This window comes from Struthio camelus, chromosome 12 (genome assembly GCF_040807025.1).
Source record: "Struthio camelus isolate bStrCam1 chromosome 12, bStrCam1.hap1, whole genome shotgun sequence".
Classification (NCBI taxonomy): domain Eukaryota; kingdom Metazoa; phylum Chordata; class Aves; order Struthioniformes; family Struthionidae; genus Struthio; species Struthio camelus.
The window spans coordinates 26,635,721-26,650,727 of NC_090953.1; the positions used below are offsets into that span (position 1 = coordinate 26,635,721).

Below are 15,007 nucleotides of genomic sequence, written 5' to 3' on the forward strand. Positions count from 1 at the left end.
TCTTTAAAAGCTTTTCACCATTCAGACCCCGTGCTGCTCCAGCCTCTTAGAGGAGGAGCCTGAGTGTCCGGGAGCAGCAAGCGCCGGCTGATCCCTAAGGGATGGGGAGCCGGGTGCGATAACACGACTGGCTGGGCAAGGACCTTGCCTGCCAGGGTCCCTTCCCACCGCCACCAAGCCAGGCAAACAGGGCAGGCCTGGAGATGCTAGCGAGGCTCAGCAAAGAGTACAGATCACCAGGGAAGTTCACCTGGTGATGAGGCAGGTCCGAGGTCAAGCTGGGAAGTAAATCTGCAGCTCAGGGTCAGGGTCAGAATCGGGGCTGGCAAGGGTGGTGAGGGTCAGACGCAGTCCAGTGATCACCAGGCAGGTCCATGGTGAAAAGGCAGGTCTGAGGTCAGGCTGGGACGTCAGACCGCGGGTCAGTGTCCAGATCAATGGGGTCCATGGCTAGGCAGGGACATGGCCATGACAGAGCCAGAGACTAGTACTCCCACAACATAGCGCAGCCAGAGGAAAGGCCTAGGGCTGAGCTTAAATGGGGCTCCTGGGCCCACAGGAAGAGGGTGCATGGTGGTGGGGGGGGGAGGTCCGAGCTGAGGCTGGTCAGGGCACTGAAGCCTATCAGTGCCCTCAGGGCTGTGACAGAGGGGGTCCCTCTCTCTGCTCAGCAGTGCCAGGAGCAGGCAGAAAGAGGGCCCAGCATAGCCCCGTGGTCTCATTGAACAGTCTCCCAAGGCCACCCTCCCACTGCTCTCCAAGAACCCAGAAACTCAGCGCAGTGACTCAGAAAAATCCAGCTCTGCCCTTGGAGAATATAGGTGTCTTTCTCTCCCTGGGAATGGAGAGAAAAGTGTGACTTGGAGCTGTGATTTGATTTCAGCACACCTGAGCTCTGTATTCTTGCTCTGGACAAGCCAACATGCTGTCACGGTGCTCCTGAGTCATGGCAAGAGTACGCATGTCTTTCCCACCGGCAGGCGCCACACAGGCAAGTGTGGGACTCCGGATGGTGTAGCCCATAGAAGAGGGGTTTGCTCTGGGGTGCTCCCCAGGAGTTAGCGAACCCCAGGTGCACCATGGCTGTGGGGTTGCTGCACCCTGGGGGCACACCCTCTAACCACCCCATGATTGACAAGACCACATGAAGGAGAAGTGACACCGCAGACCCACACCACAAACATCTAGGGGCTGTGGAGCCATCCCCCACAGAACGACCTGTTACTGGGCGTACCGTTACCAACAATTGCTACCCATGCTGGGTACGAGGGCTGGGCTGGGCACGAGGTTACCTGTTGGTATGCACTCTGCTATTGACTAGAGCCATACAGCTTTTGTATACCTGTGGGCTGGCGTTGTTTCGACTGGGTGTAAAAGAGAGGAAGCCCCATGGGTTTGTTGCGGACTTGGACCCATGGTCCGCTGGCCTGCAGACCCGAGGACCCACCCGTCAGTGGGGATGCCCCTAATGTCAACAGCGTGGTGAGGAGAATCCGGGGAAAACTGTACCGGAGGGGTGGCCCGTGAGGGGCGAGAGCGGTCACCGTACCACCGTGCACCCGTGATTTAACCGTACAGCTCTGATAAGTATATGTACTTTCAGTTCTGTTATATTTCTCGCTATACTACACTGCACTTTTAGCTTTGTTATAACCTCCTATCTCTAATAAATTCTCACCCTTGACAAATGACAATCTCCCCGGTTCAGCGCAGCTAACTCGGGAATCCGAAAGAATCCCAGACACCCCTCTAGTGGCGCGTCACACCCACGCGCTTTGAAGGCTGATGAACTGAGAAGCCAAAGACTTTGCCCGCAATGCCGCCCCATGGCCAGTTCCTGGGGAAGCAAGAGGGCTTCCTTCTGCCTTGGTTGGGGACTGGAGGGCTGCGTAGGGAGGGCTCTACCACAGTAACCCCCAGGGGGAGGCTGTGGCAGTCTGAAGGAGTGTGTGTGGGGGGGGGAAGGGGCTGGGGAGTCAAAGAGAAAGGACAGGACATGAGCCAAGCGCTGAGCAACGACTGAGCTCCAGTTCCTGTGGGGAAGAGGCTCACTTGCTGCCGTGGTGCAGAGGAGGGAGGAGAGTGCAGCGCTCTCTGGGAGCTGGGAATTCGTGGAACGAGACAGACTGGAAGGGATCTCTGGAGGCCTCTAATTCAACTGCCCGCTCAAAGCAGGACTAGTGCCAAAGCTGGAGCCGGTCGCTCAGTGCCTGGCCCTGACACATTTTGAATTTGCTCTCCACGGAAGGAGAGTCCAAACTTCTCTGGGCACCTGCTCCACACGGCTTCAATGCTCACTGAGTTAACTGGCTGCACCGCTGGTGTTGGCAGCAGGGTTTTGGTTTCTATGACCGTGGGACCCTGTTTGAAGATCTGATGGAGAGAGCTGATGGAGAGAGCTGGGATCCACCTCACCAAGTGGGGCATGCGTGTCTTTGCCAACAGGTTGACCAGCCTGGCAAGGAGGGCTTTAAACTAGGCAAGATGGGGGAAGGGGAGTGTTATAGAGACAGGATAGTCAGTAAAACACTGCTCACGTCAGGATGCCTCCAGCGGGTGCATGCAGCCAGGGGCACAGCGCGGGACATGGCTATGGAGCATCCTCTTGCACCTCTCCTGAGAAGCCTGCATGCCCCATTTGGCTCTCTGAAATGCCTGTACACCAATGCACGCGGCATGGGGAATCAGCAGGAAGAATTAGAGATCTGTGTGCGGTTGCAGGGCCAGGATCTCGTTGCAGTTACAGAGACGTGGTGCGATAGCTCACGTGACTGGAATGCTGTCATGGATGGCTATGCACTTTTTAGGAAAGACAGGCTAGGAAGGCGAGGTGCTGTGGAGTTACTCTTTATGTGAGGGAGCAACTAGAATGTCTGGAGCTCTGCCTCGGGGTGGATGAAGAGCAAGCTGAGAGCTTATGGGTAAGGATTAAAGGGCAGGCTAACATGGGTGACACTGTTGTGGGGGTTTACTACAGGCCACCTGATCAGGAAGAAGTAGTCAATGGGGCCTTCTACAGACAGCTGGAAGTAGCCTCACGATCAGAGGCCCTGGTTCTCCCGGGAGACTTCAACCACCCTGACATCTGCTGGGAAGAGAGCACAGCTAGGCACAAACAGTCGAGGAGGGTCCTGCAGAGCACTGATGATAACTTCTTGACACAGGTGGTGGAGACGCCAACAAGGAGAGGTGTGCTGCTTGACCTTGTGCTAACAAACAAAGGAGGCCTGGTTGGATCTGTGAAGGCTGGGGGCAGCCTTGGCTGTAGTGGAGTTCAGGCTCCTACGAGGAGGAAGCAGGGCAATAAGTAATATAAGTCAGATCACAACCCTGGACTTCAGGAGAGCTAACTTTGGCCTCTTCAGGGACCTCCTCAGGGGAATCTCATGGGGTAGGGCCCTAGCAGGAAGAGGGGTCCAGGAGAGCCGGTTAATATTCAAGCATCGTTTCCTCCAGGCTCAAGACGGGTGCATCCCTCTTGAGTAGGAAGTCCAGCAAAGTGGGCAGGAGACCTGCATGGATGAGCAAGGAGCTCCTGGCAGAACTCCAACAGAAGAAGGAAGTCTACAGAATGTGGAAAAGGGGACAGGCCACTTGGGAGGAATACAGGGACGTTGTCGGAGTGTGCAGGGATGCGACGAGGAAGGCTAAGGCCCAGTTGGAATGAAATCTGGCAAGGGATGCCAAGGACAACCAGAAGGGCTTCTTCAACTACATCCTGGAGGTCCTCACTGAGCATGTGGAGGACAAGGAGGTGATCAGGAGTAGTCAGCACGGGTTCACCAAAGGGAAATCATGCTTGACCTTCTCTGATGGCCTGACTGGCTGGGTAGATGAGGGCAGAGCATCCCCATGGATGCTGTCTCCCTGCACTTCAGCAAGGCTTCTGACACTGTCTCCCATCACTTTCTCATAGGTAAACTCAGCAAGTGTGGATTGGATGAGTGGACAGTGAGGTGGCCTGAGGACCGGCTGGATGGCCGAGCTCAGAGGGTTGTGGTCAGTGGCACAGAGGCCTGTAGCTCGCGCTGTCCCGCAGGGGTCAGTCCTGGGTCCAGTCCTGTTCAACGTATTCATCGATGACCTGGACGAAGGCACAGAGTGCACCCGCAGCAAGTTCGCTGAGGATACTAAACTGTGGGGGAGTGGCTGACACACCAGAAGGCAGTGCTGCCATTCTGAGGGACCAGGACAGGCTGGAGAGCTGGGCAGAGAGGAACCTCCTGAAGTTCAACAAAGGCAAGGGCAGGGTCCTGCCATCAGGAAGCTGTGGATTTAGCTCCCTGAAGGGAAGGGAGAAACAGCTTTGTGCCCAGGACACCCACACTCTTGTGGGGGGACCTCTCTGTGGTCCACTGCCTGTGAACCACAGCAGTCTCTGCCCCTCGGGGGCACTTTTGGAGGCCTGGATGCTAAGAAAGCAAAGGAGAAGGTGGGAGAAGATGCTGAGAAAGCAAAGGAGAACGCAGGAGGAGCACAGACAAGGGGCTGAGGAGTGGCACAGCCACCAACCAGCCCTGGCCAGAGACCTGGAGCGCAGCACTGCGGGGAGTGCTGGTGCACGTGCCCAAAGTGAGAGGCCCCACCTCTCAGGGAGCGGGGTGGGGCAAAAGGGCCATAGCAGAGGATGGTTTCGATCCATCGACCTCTGGGTTATGGGCCCAGCACGCTTCCGCTGCGCCACTCTGCTCCCCCCAGCAGCTTTGTGGGGAGATGGCAGGGCCCTCCCTGCCACTCCCAGGCACTGACCGTGCCAGCTCTTGGGCTCGGGGGGTTGCCATTCCTCCTGCCTGGGCCTGGTCCCACAGAGGAAAAAAGTCTCCCCCGGGAAGCCCCAAGGCCGTGGGCCCGGGCTGAAGCCGCCTTGGTTTGCCCTTATGACACCATCTCCTGCCTGGCACAGACCCAGGGGAAAGCGGGGAGTTTGTATTTGCCCAACTGAGCTGCCTCTGCAGGGGAGGACAGAAACCCCAGAGCCAGGGGGCAGCCTGCCTGCCTGCATTGTGCTGGGAGCGCTTGCTTCCCAACGAGTGGATGAGTGTCTGATGCTCTCCTAGCCAGGAAAAGGCTCCCCTCCACCTGGAGTCACGTGCCTCTCCTGCACACAGTGCTTTCCTTGTGCAGGCTTGGTGAGCCCTGGGAGCCCCCGGTGGCTTTCTGCCCTGGAGAGGCAGGTTCCACCTCTGCTGGTGACCTGCTGCTGACACACTTCCTCAGAGCCGCTGCCCAGGCCAAGCCTGAAGAGCTGCGCTAGAGTGACCCCTGAGCCCAATGGATGCTCTCTTGCTGCCATCCCAAGGACGTTTTGGGCACCTCCATTTCAGTCCGCAGCAAGGGAAGGAGGAAGCCCCAAACCAAGTCAACCCTGCTGGCCCCTTGCTGCCCCACATGACTGAGTTGTGGCAGGGCACCCTGCCAAGGGGGAAAGCCCCATCACCTGGAAGGACTCAGGGACTGGCTCTGTCTCTTGCAAACTGCCCTGTGCTCACCAAAGACAGCAGCTGCGGTGCTTTAGTGCAAACCAGTGCTGGAGGAAGTAGGAGCAGGGAGGGCAGAGGAAGGCAGGAGTTAAGTGATGTTAGGAAGGAACTGGTGCAGGCTAGAGCAACGATTCCCAGGTGCTTTCCTGGCAGTGCCCTCTTTCCCAGGGCCCTGGACTTCTCTGCCTTGACAAAGCTCTGCTTCAGATGTGCCTTCCAGGCCCACCTGCCGTGCAGGCGTGTCAGGGCTCCTTGGCCTTGCTGGTGAGCTGACTGGCAGCTGTGTCCAACGCGGTGTCCCCACAGCTGTGTTCAACACGGTGTCCAGGCTCTCTGGCCTGGGGCCCAGAGGTGCGCCCCCTCCCCACGGAGCCCATAGTCTTCCTGGGTGGGAAGGAAACCCAGGCCTCCTGCATGTGCAGGAACCAGAGGAGCGCAGAGCTGGGCACTGCTTCCTCTCAGGCTGATGCAAGGGGAAGGAAAAATATCACTGTGGATGCCTTTTCCTGCATAGCGGAGGTGAGCAACTGTCTGGGAGAAAACAGCCTTACCTGTAAGGCAGTGGAGGAATCTGTGAGGGTGTGACCACCTTGAGAGCAGTGGTGCAGAGGGCACAGCGAGCTTAAACCTCGCCTGAAAAATGGGCTTGTTTCCCTCCCTCCCCACTTACAGCTTACGCCAGGCAGCTTTGGGTGCCACTGTTATCGCAGGTGGAGGAAACAAACGCTGCACGGTCCCGTGCAGTGGAGAGACCCGTGAAGGTGCTCTAACTCCATTTCAGTCAGTGAGAGACAAAATTAAGTCGTCCATGTCACTCTTAGGCCCTTGTTGCTCTGATGTGTTGATCCATCTAAATATTGCACGGTGAACCCATGGTTTTCACAAGCTGAGACTGAGAGTAGGCTTGATATTCTTAGGTTATGTGATCAAAGCTCACCCCCCCCACACACAAAGGAGTGCAGGGAGTCATTGGCTGGTTGGGGAACCCGAATAGTACCTTGCCCCAGCTACTCCCAGGCCTATCACAGGAAAGCAATCAGCCCATCAGTGGCTCGTTTCCACAAGCACAGAAGAGTGCCGAGGCACAACGGCAGGTGAGGGAACCCAGACAGCCTGCCTACTGAGAGAAGGGACACCCTGTCTGGGCTCCTCCCCGGGCTTTCCCAGGACAGCATCAACCCCATTGGCCAGGTGTGAAACCCATCACGATGAGTCAACAGGAGTGGATCTCTGGGACACCTTTTGCCCAGAGGGGAGGTTCTGTCTGGAGGTACAGGGCACATTCTGGGATGCAGGGGAAGAGCATTTGGGGATTGCATAAGACGTAACGTGGGATTTTCAGGGGAGGAACCAAAGGCAAAGGAAGGTGATTTGGGGAGGAATAAATGTGGGAAGATAGAGGGATATGAGGACAAAGAGGGGCTGGCTGAGCGTGAATGGGGCTGCTCAGTACGCTTCTCTGGCCGCGTCTTGCCTCTGATCAGCACAGTATGTCCTAGCTTCGTAAATTCCTTTCTGTATTTCCTATTCTGCATGCTTGTGTTTGTGTGGAGGTCTAAGTGCCATGAACCGCAGTCAGACCACGGCGCACAGGGGCCTCTGTGTGTGTGTGGTGCCAGGAGCTGGAGAGAGCAGAATGAGTGAACTTAAGTGTCAGCAATGGGGTGGGGCAGGGCAGGGGGGCTGGTAGATCCCTGTGGCTGGAAGACCCCTGTGTCTGCGTTGCCAGCAACTGGAGCAAGTGAGGGTCTGATTGCCAGAAACTGGAACGGGAATGTGGGTCAGAGGGTGCCTGTGCCTGGGGTATGAGCAACTGGAGCGAGCGAGGGTGCGCAAGTGAGTGTGCAATCGCTAGCAGACATCAAGCCAGACTAGCTGGCAAGTAGGTGAAGTGACCTGGGAGCCAGGTATGTGTGTGTGTCTCCAAGGGTGAGAGCACAGGGGAGCTGGCTACTGGGCATGTGAGGGGAGTCCTGGCTGACTGCCAGAGGGACCGTGGGATCCAGGGAGGGTCGACTGGGAGACTCACTTCAGTGTATGTCTGTCTCTCTGTGTGTGTGTGTGTCTCTAAGGTTGAGACCCCAGGGGAGCTGGGTACCAGAGGGACCGGGGGAGTCCCAGCCAACTGTGAGAGGGACCGTGGGGTCGACTGAGAGCTCTGTGTGTGTGTGTAAGGATGAGTGTGAGTGTAAGGGTGCCTGTACTAGCAACTGGAGCGGGGCTGCGGGCTCTGGGGCCTCGTACGTCCATGTGCCAGCAGTTGGGGATGCCAGGAATCCAGGGGCAAGCTACTGGGCGGACTGAGTGTTTAAGCCTCCCTGCTGGAGGAATCCACATTACATAGATGTATATATACGTCCCACTAACAGACCTCTTCCCATGTCAACGCTGTGTGCTAGCAGGGGCTGGGACCAGCTGCCAAGGGCCCTGCCACTGCCTGTGCTGTGTTCACCTGCGGCTCCCAGCTCGTCCTCCCTTGTGGCGCAGCCCTGCCTTTGCTGCCCCCTGACAGCCTGGTGGCTGCCCCTAACACTGCACCAGGCCCAAGGAAGTGACAGAAATGCCTCCTACCCACCCCTGGAGCGGTAGATTGGATTTCAGGCAAAATCAGCCTCTTGACTTGAGTTTTGGTCACCATCCACACAAACCGCCACACCAGCAGACAGCGCTGTTTGTGTGTTTCCTCTTTCCACCATCTCAAAACTTCAGGACCGAGGTCCTTGGGTTCCTTGCAGTCTTTCCTCTTCAGCTCCTACTCTTGTTCTCTCTGCTTTCCCTCCCGTCTTAAAGACCTGACACATTTGCACTCCACCATCACGGGATGCCTCACGGGGCTCCCTTCTCTTCCTCCCCTCCAGCCACAGAGATACCAGAGGGAGAGTCAAACGATGCCCTGGTGTCAGCATATCCCAGGTGTCACCCTGATAACCAGGTGCTGGGGGCTGCTGCTGCAGGTGTCACCCTGATAACCAGGTGCAGGGCGTAACCCTGGGGTTACGCCTCTCAGGGCTTCTCAAACCCTGCATGCAGGCACTTCTCCTTCACAGTGCAGGTCCCAAGCCCAGGGCTTAGAGCCCCCAGCCCTCACAGGCAGACAGGGAGAAAAGACGCTGCACTTTGGGGAGGCAGGTGAAGCTCCAGGATTTCCCCAGCTCTGCTTCCTCCCCAGGGCTGGGCATCTGGTGGCACCTTCTGTCCAGTCCGCCTCACTCCACAGCAGGCACTGGGAGGTAAGTGAGACACTTCCCCTGGAGTCCCAGGTGTGGTGCCTCTGTTGGGGTGTATTGCAGCCCTCATGTTCCTGCCTGCTGCCCACGTCTGAATGCGCTCGTCTGTGGGTCTGTGCGTGCCCAGCTGTGGTGTGTCCAAAGAGTGCAAAGGAGAACTCCCCCCCCCATCCCCCTAGTGCAGCCTGGCCCTGGAACTCGCAGCAGGCCGGACGACATTGCACAGGGCACGTGATCACTGCTGCTGAGAGGTTTGGGGCAGGAAGCTGTGGCCGAGTGGGGAAGGCGATGGACGTGAAACGCATGGGGGTTTCCCTGCGCAGGTTCGAATCCTGCCAACTATGGGGCACCTGTCCCCTTTTGGGCTGCCTGGAGCGACCAGGCTCCAGCCCTGGACAAAGCCTCACAGCCACAGTCCCTCCAGCTGAACAGCGTGCCCGGTGAACCCTCCATCCCTCTAGTCACCCTCAGCTTCCCCCCAGAGTCGCCAGGGCGCGTGCAAACCCCCTCTCTCCTTTCCCAGCCACACAGGCTCACACCTTTCCTGACAGAGACATGCTCTCCTCTGGGGACGGATGGATTTTCTTCTCAGGGGCATGTTTTTCCCACGGGGCCAGAGCTGAGATGCACGTGCTTCTGTGATGGGAAGGGAGGCGTCCTATGTGGAAACTTCTGCAAGTTTTTGCAGCATCAGGAGAAGAGGCAGGGGCAGGGCAATGCTGCTTCCTATTCTTTTTCCTTCTGCTGCATCTTTCTCCCCTCTCAGACTCCCGGGATAGTCTTGAAAGCTCAGCGAGGGTCAGAGAGTGCCTGGGACGAGCAGGAGGCAGGCATAGGTCTGCATGCGTTGGTGGTATAGTGGTGAGCATAGCTGCCTTCCAAGCAGTTGACCCGGGTTCGATTCCTGGCCAACGCACGCACGCTTTTCTTCTCCCAGGTGCCTGCAGAGGCCCTTCCACCTCCTGCCAGAAAAGAGCCCAGGTTTCCCCAACAGGTTCATGTTCCCTCGGGGAGCCACTCCCCTTGCTGCATGCGCAGGCAGGGTGAGGCACCCCACAGAGCCCAGGAGAGACAGGGGCCCCCTCCTCCTTCAGCAATGCCTGCCTTGGCCAAAGCAGCAGGTCTGTCACCGAGCACAGCTTCCAGGCTGCTTGCCCTGCCCCCCGAGGCATAGCCCTGCAGAAGGAAGCGCCCCAGAATGAAGGTGCTACCTCCTTTGCTAGAAGCATGACAGGCTTCTGCAAAGGGCTCTGCTGCTCTCCTGAAGGGCCCGCTTCTGACTGCATGGTGCCTCAAGGGCCTGCAGAAAGGCTGTGCATGGGCGTTGCCGGGGAGATGCAGAAAGCCCCTGGCTCAGCCAGGACCATGTGGCTCAGCCCTGCTATAGCGACAGAGCGGCAAGAAGAGGTGTCCAGGCGGTCCCATGGTGTAATGGTGAGCACTCTGGACTCTGAATCCAGCGATCTGAGTTCAAGTCTCAGTGGGACCTCAGGCTTCTGCTTCACTGAGGGCCTGCCTCAGCTGACTGCATTTTACACCCTTGCGTTGCTCTTGGGTAGACTGCTTTACGCACTCCGGTCTTCCTTCCCTCTTCTCGTGCCCCTGGCACCGGGTTTGGGCAGAGGGTCACAGGATCACTGAACAGCTGAGGTGGGAAGGGACCTCTGCAGACTATCTAGTCCAACCCCTCCTCAAAGCAGGGTCAAGAAAAGGAGTCTGTTCAGGGCCCTGTGATGTCAAGTTTTGAAAAATCTCCATGGATGGAGACTCCACAGCTTCTCTGGGCAAGCTGTTCCCATGTTTGACAGCCCCGCACAGTAAAACAGGGGGGGGGTTCTGTGTGTTTAAGTGGAATGTCTTGTACTTCATGGCTTGTGCCCACTGCCTCTTGCCCTGTCCCTGGGCACCGCCAAGAAGCGGCTGGCTCTCTCTTCTCTACTCCCTCTTCCCCCTCTTCGTCCACCACCTCAGGTACTTATACACATTGATAAGATTCCCCCCCACCCCTCCCCCCCAAACCTTAGCCCTCTCTTCCCCAGGCTAGACAATCCCAGCTCTGTTAGCCTCTCCTGGTATGACAGATGGCGCAAGCCCTTGACCTTCTCTGTGGCCTTTTGCTGTGCTCACTCCAGTGTGGCCTTGTCTCTCTCGTACCGGGAAGCCCAGAAATGGACACAGCACTCCAGATGTGCTCTCACCAGTGCTGAGCAGAGGGGAAGGATCACACCTCCCTCAGCCTGCTGGCAACGCTCTTCCTAACGCAGCCCAGGATGCTGCCAGCCGCCTTTGCTGCAAGGGCACGTTGCTGCCTCAAGTGCTGAAGGCCTTCCGGGACACAACAGCTCTGCTCTGAAATAAGTGCCCGTGAGATACCAAGCTCCTGGGGAGCTGACAGAGCCCCTAACTGCTAGAACCAGAAACATGACGGCACCAGTGGAGTCCCTGCAAGGGCACCTGGCATGCAGATGCCCAGGGGCTCCTGCAGAGGGAGGAAGGACACTTTGAAGAGCCCTGTTCACTTGCTGCCAGGTGCGGACTGGCCCGAGAGGGAAGGCAGAGGCAACAGCCCTGAGTCCGCAGAAGAGCTCCACCTACTGCAAAGATGGTGTAACTCGAGCAGCAGTCCCTGCTGGGAGATGTGGGTGGTACAGCTTTGGGAAGAGTAATGCATGAACTGGGGGACTGAACAGTGACACGGGATGTGGCTTGGTGTTTGGCTGCATGCTTGTAAGTACGAGGCCTTGGTTTGCTCCTGAGCAGCCCCGGTGCTTCTTGCCTCCAGTGCCTCCTGTAAGTAACCACCTGTCTTAGCAAAAAAGAGACAAGGCCCGGAGTGTCTGATTCCCAAAGGAATGCCAGGTCTCCAGCTGAGATTCAGGCTCAGACGGGCAACTTGACCCTGCCTGTCAAGGGCACTGAAGGTGCCCTTCCACAGCTCAGCTGAGCACAAAATGTCCGCTTTTTGCTGCCGTGTCATTAACGCTCACCACTAAGGACGCGTTTTTGCCTGTCTGCTCTTCTTGGCACAAACATTGCTCTTGGGAGACGCCAGGCCAGACAGGATACTGAAGTGCAGAAGGAGCACAAGGACTCATCAAATCCATCTTCCCCACTTCATTCCCTAGTGTATTTGCTGACTGCTGGAAATACCGATTGCCACCCTCCCTGGCATACTGCCTTATGCCCTCTGCCCCTCCGCCCCCTACACCTCCCAGTCCTGCCTCTCCTCAGCAGTACAGCAACCAGTGGGAAAAAGGTTCTCGGGCAAACGGCCAAAGGGTTCATGTCCTCCTCTGGCACAACAGGCAGCCTGGTGGGCTTTCAGACCCATGGGAATATGTGGATGTCTAACACATAGTTCGTAACACTGCTGCTGTCTCCTACCCGGGGAAAATTAGGGCAGGCTGTGAAAAGCTGCTGCTTCCTGAGCACGCATGCAAGACCTGCTGAGTACATGGGCACAAGAAATGAAGACCCCCGCCCCCGAAGGCAGCTCTTGCGTGCTCTCCGAGGAGGGACTCAAGGCTGACCCTGAGAGACATCAGGGTGCCCTGATCACCCACTTACAGAGTCACACTCCTGTTCTCGGAAGCCCACAAAGACAGAAACCTCACCTTTGCCTGTGGACTTGATTGTCCTGGTTTTCTGTCTTTCTGTGCCTGTTGGCTTAGTTTTGGTGCGCTGGTATCCGTTTGGGGAGCTGCACTCAAATCGGGCAGTGCCCCATGCTTACAGGTGGACTCGCTGTGATGGGGGAGAGGAGGTTTTCCCTCCCCGGTTTCCAGCAGAGAGAGGTAAGCTAGGGACAGAGGGGAATGCAGAGGAACTGGTGGAGGCTGGAACTGGGAACAGCTCGTGCCTGGGTCATGGCAAGCCAGAGGTGCTGGGAGGTTTCCCAGGGAAGGGTCCATGCAGAGTGAGCTGGCAGAGCCTGTTGCTGAGGGCAAGGGAAGAGGCAGCTGGTGTGTGGGCTGGCTGACTGTGGCTGTGGCTGCTGCTTCTCTGTCCTGTGCACACACCAGAGTAGGGAGCAGCCAGGAAGAGGAAACAAAAGGCAAAAGAAAGACGGACACAAGGCTTGGTGTGGCCAAGGCTTGGTATTGACCCCGCAGGGGTCGATACAGGGCCCAATACTGCTCAACTTGTTCATTAATGACCTGGATGATGGGACCGAATGCACCCTCAGCAAGTTTGCTGATAAGAGAAAACCGGGAGGAGTACCTGATACGCCACAGGGTTGTGCTGCCGTTCAGACGGACCTCGGCAGGCTGGAGAAACGGGCAGACAGGAGCCGCAGGAAGTTCAGCAAGGCAAAGTGCAACGCCCTGCACCCGGCGAGGAATAACCCCAGGCACCCGGGGAGGAATAACACCCAGGCATGGTGGGGGCCGACCTGCTGGAAAGCAGCTTTGCAGAAAAGACCTGGGGGTCCTGGCACCCTACAAGCTGACCACAAGCCAGCAACGTGCCTTTGTGGCAAAGGCGGCCCACGGTAGGCTGGGCTGCGTGAGGAAGAGTGTTGCCACCAGGTCAAGGGAAGTGGTGCTTTCCCCTCTACTCAGCGCTCCAGAGGCCACATCTGGAGCGCGGTCTCCAGTTCTGGGCTCCGCAGTGGAAGAAAGAGAGGGCCCTACCGGCACGAGTCCAGCAAAGAGGCACAAGGATGATTAGGGGCCTGGAGAACCTCTCATATGAGGAGAGGCTGAGAGAGTCGGGACTGTTGAGCCCGGAGAAGAGAAGGCTCACGGGGCATCTTACCAGTGCGTATAACTATCCAACGGGAGGGTCGAACGAAGACAGACCAAGGGAGTGGTGCCCCTCTTCTCGGTGGTGCCCACTGACAGGGCAAGAGTCATCGCACACAAACTGAACACGGGAAATTCAGCTTGAACGTGAGAAAATGCTTCTTTAGCGTGAGGCTGGCTGAACATTGGAACAGGTGGCCCAGAGAGGTTGTGGATTCTCCATCCTTGGTTTTCCCTCCTCAGGTTCTGGCAGAGAGAGGTAAGCTCAGGACAGGGGGGAATGCTTTCCTGTGCAGAGCGGGTGGCTAACGGAGGCTGGCGGAGAAAGAAACACCACCACGAGTCTCCAGCTATGCTGCACAACATCTTTAATGAGCAGGAAGGAAAAAAGGAAAAAAAGCAGCACAGAGACCAAGACACATGTTTCCTGGGTTGAGTGAGGCACAGAGAATTGCCCGTTTCCCCAGGACAAGCGGCATGCAAAGCGTTTGCCTTTTCCCATTCCAGCTCTACCTTGTGGCAATCACATCCTACCTACAGCAATTCCTAACCCCCAAACCGTCCTGCCGTCAGCAGGAGACTCAGCAGAGCGGACGAGCACGAGCTCTTTCTCGAGGAGCTCAGAGTGCAGCAGAGCCAGAGGCAGCATGGCGAGGCCTGGCTCTGTGAGGTGGAGCTGGGAACTCAGTGCGCTCAGGCCTCCAGCCCTTTCAAGACCCCCACCAGATCAGCCTTTCTTTTCTTTCCTCATCTTTCTCTGTGCCCTCCAAATCCAGTTCTAGCTGCGTGTCCCCGAGGGGCCTGCGGCTGGTTTTCTTAAAATGCACAACAAGCGTTACATCTCACCTTAAGGCTGGATTTGAGGGCCTGGCAGCAAAGATTTGCTTAGCCCACTGCTTATTGCCCCAGGTCCGGGTGCAGTTCTGGGTGAAGCAGCAAGGATGGAAACTGATCAGATTGTCACAGCAGAAAAAGATTGGGCTGAACAGAAGTCGCAGCAATCACCTCTTAACAACACACTGCGTGCATACAAGCTCCCACGCCCTCCGAGTAACACAGCACAGGGACGCTGACCCACTTTTGGAATACGACCCATTACGGTGGGTTTCAAGCACCGGTGGACAGGCTGGTCGTACCAGATTGCCAAAACAAACAGTTCAAGCTGCGTTCAAGGTGGCAGAGGATGCACTTGGCTATTTGGTTAGGGACGATCCGCTGGAGGCGCAGATTCTTGTGTGCAGGCATCCCTGCAGCTGAACACAGATCTCCCCCTTCTGCCTGAAAGAACCCTCGCCTTCCCAACTGCGCACAACTACCCCCTTGAAACGGGAAAGAGGTAAAGTCCCTAAACATTTCCATTCACCTGCCAAGCTGAGGCAGCCCGCGTATCAAAGTTGTGTCACCACCATGACAGCAATCCAGCCCACAGGAAGAGGAGAAGTGGGGTGTGGCTGACCTCGTTCCCCAGGGAAACTTGGGGAACATTCCCAGTATTCAGAGTTGAGGACATTGCTGGCGCTAGTCAGGCCACACCAGAGCCAGATTCCACTGCCTA

General features: G+C 57.1%; 3 non-coding genes across 3 annotated transcripts; 2 read left to right on the forward strand and 1 right to left on the reverse strand.

The window, feature by feature from the left end:
- Nucleotides 1–4,618: 4,618 nt before the first annotated feature.
- On the reverse strand, nucleotides 4,619–4,690 carry TRNAM-CAU (transfer RNA methionine (anticodon CAU)). Its single transcript has one exon. It is a non-coding gene; the product is annotated as a tRNA-Met (tRNA).
- Nucleotides 4,691–9,551: 4,861 nt separating this feature from the next.
- TRNAG-UCC (transfer RNA glycine (anticodon UCC)) lies at nucleotides 9,552–9,623 on the forward strand. The gene has a single exon. It is a non-coding gene; the product is annotated as a tRNA-Gly (tRNA).
- A 501-nt stretch (nucleotides 9,624–10,124) lies between these two features.
- Nucleotides 10,125–10,196, forward strand: TRNAQ-CUG (transfer RNA glutamine (anticodon CUG)). Its single transcript has one exon. It is a non-coding gene; the product is annotated as a tRNA-Gln (tRNA).
- Nucleotides 10,197–15,007: the final 4,811 nt, after the last annotated feature.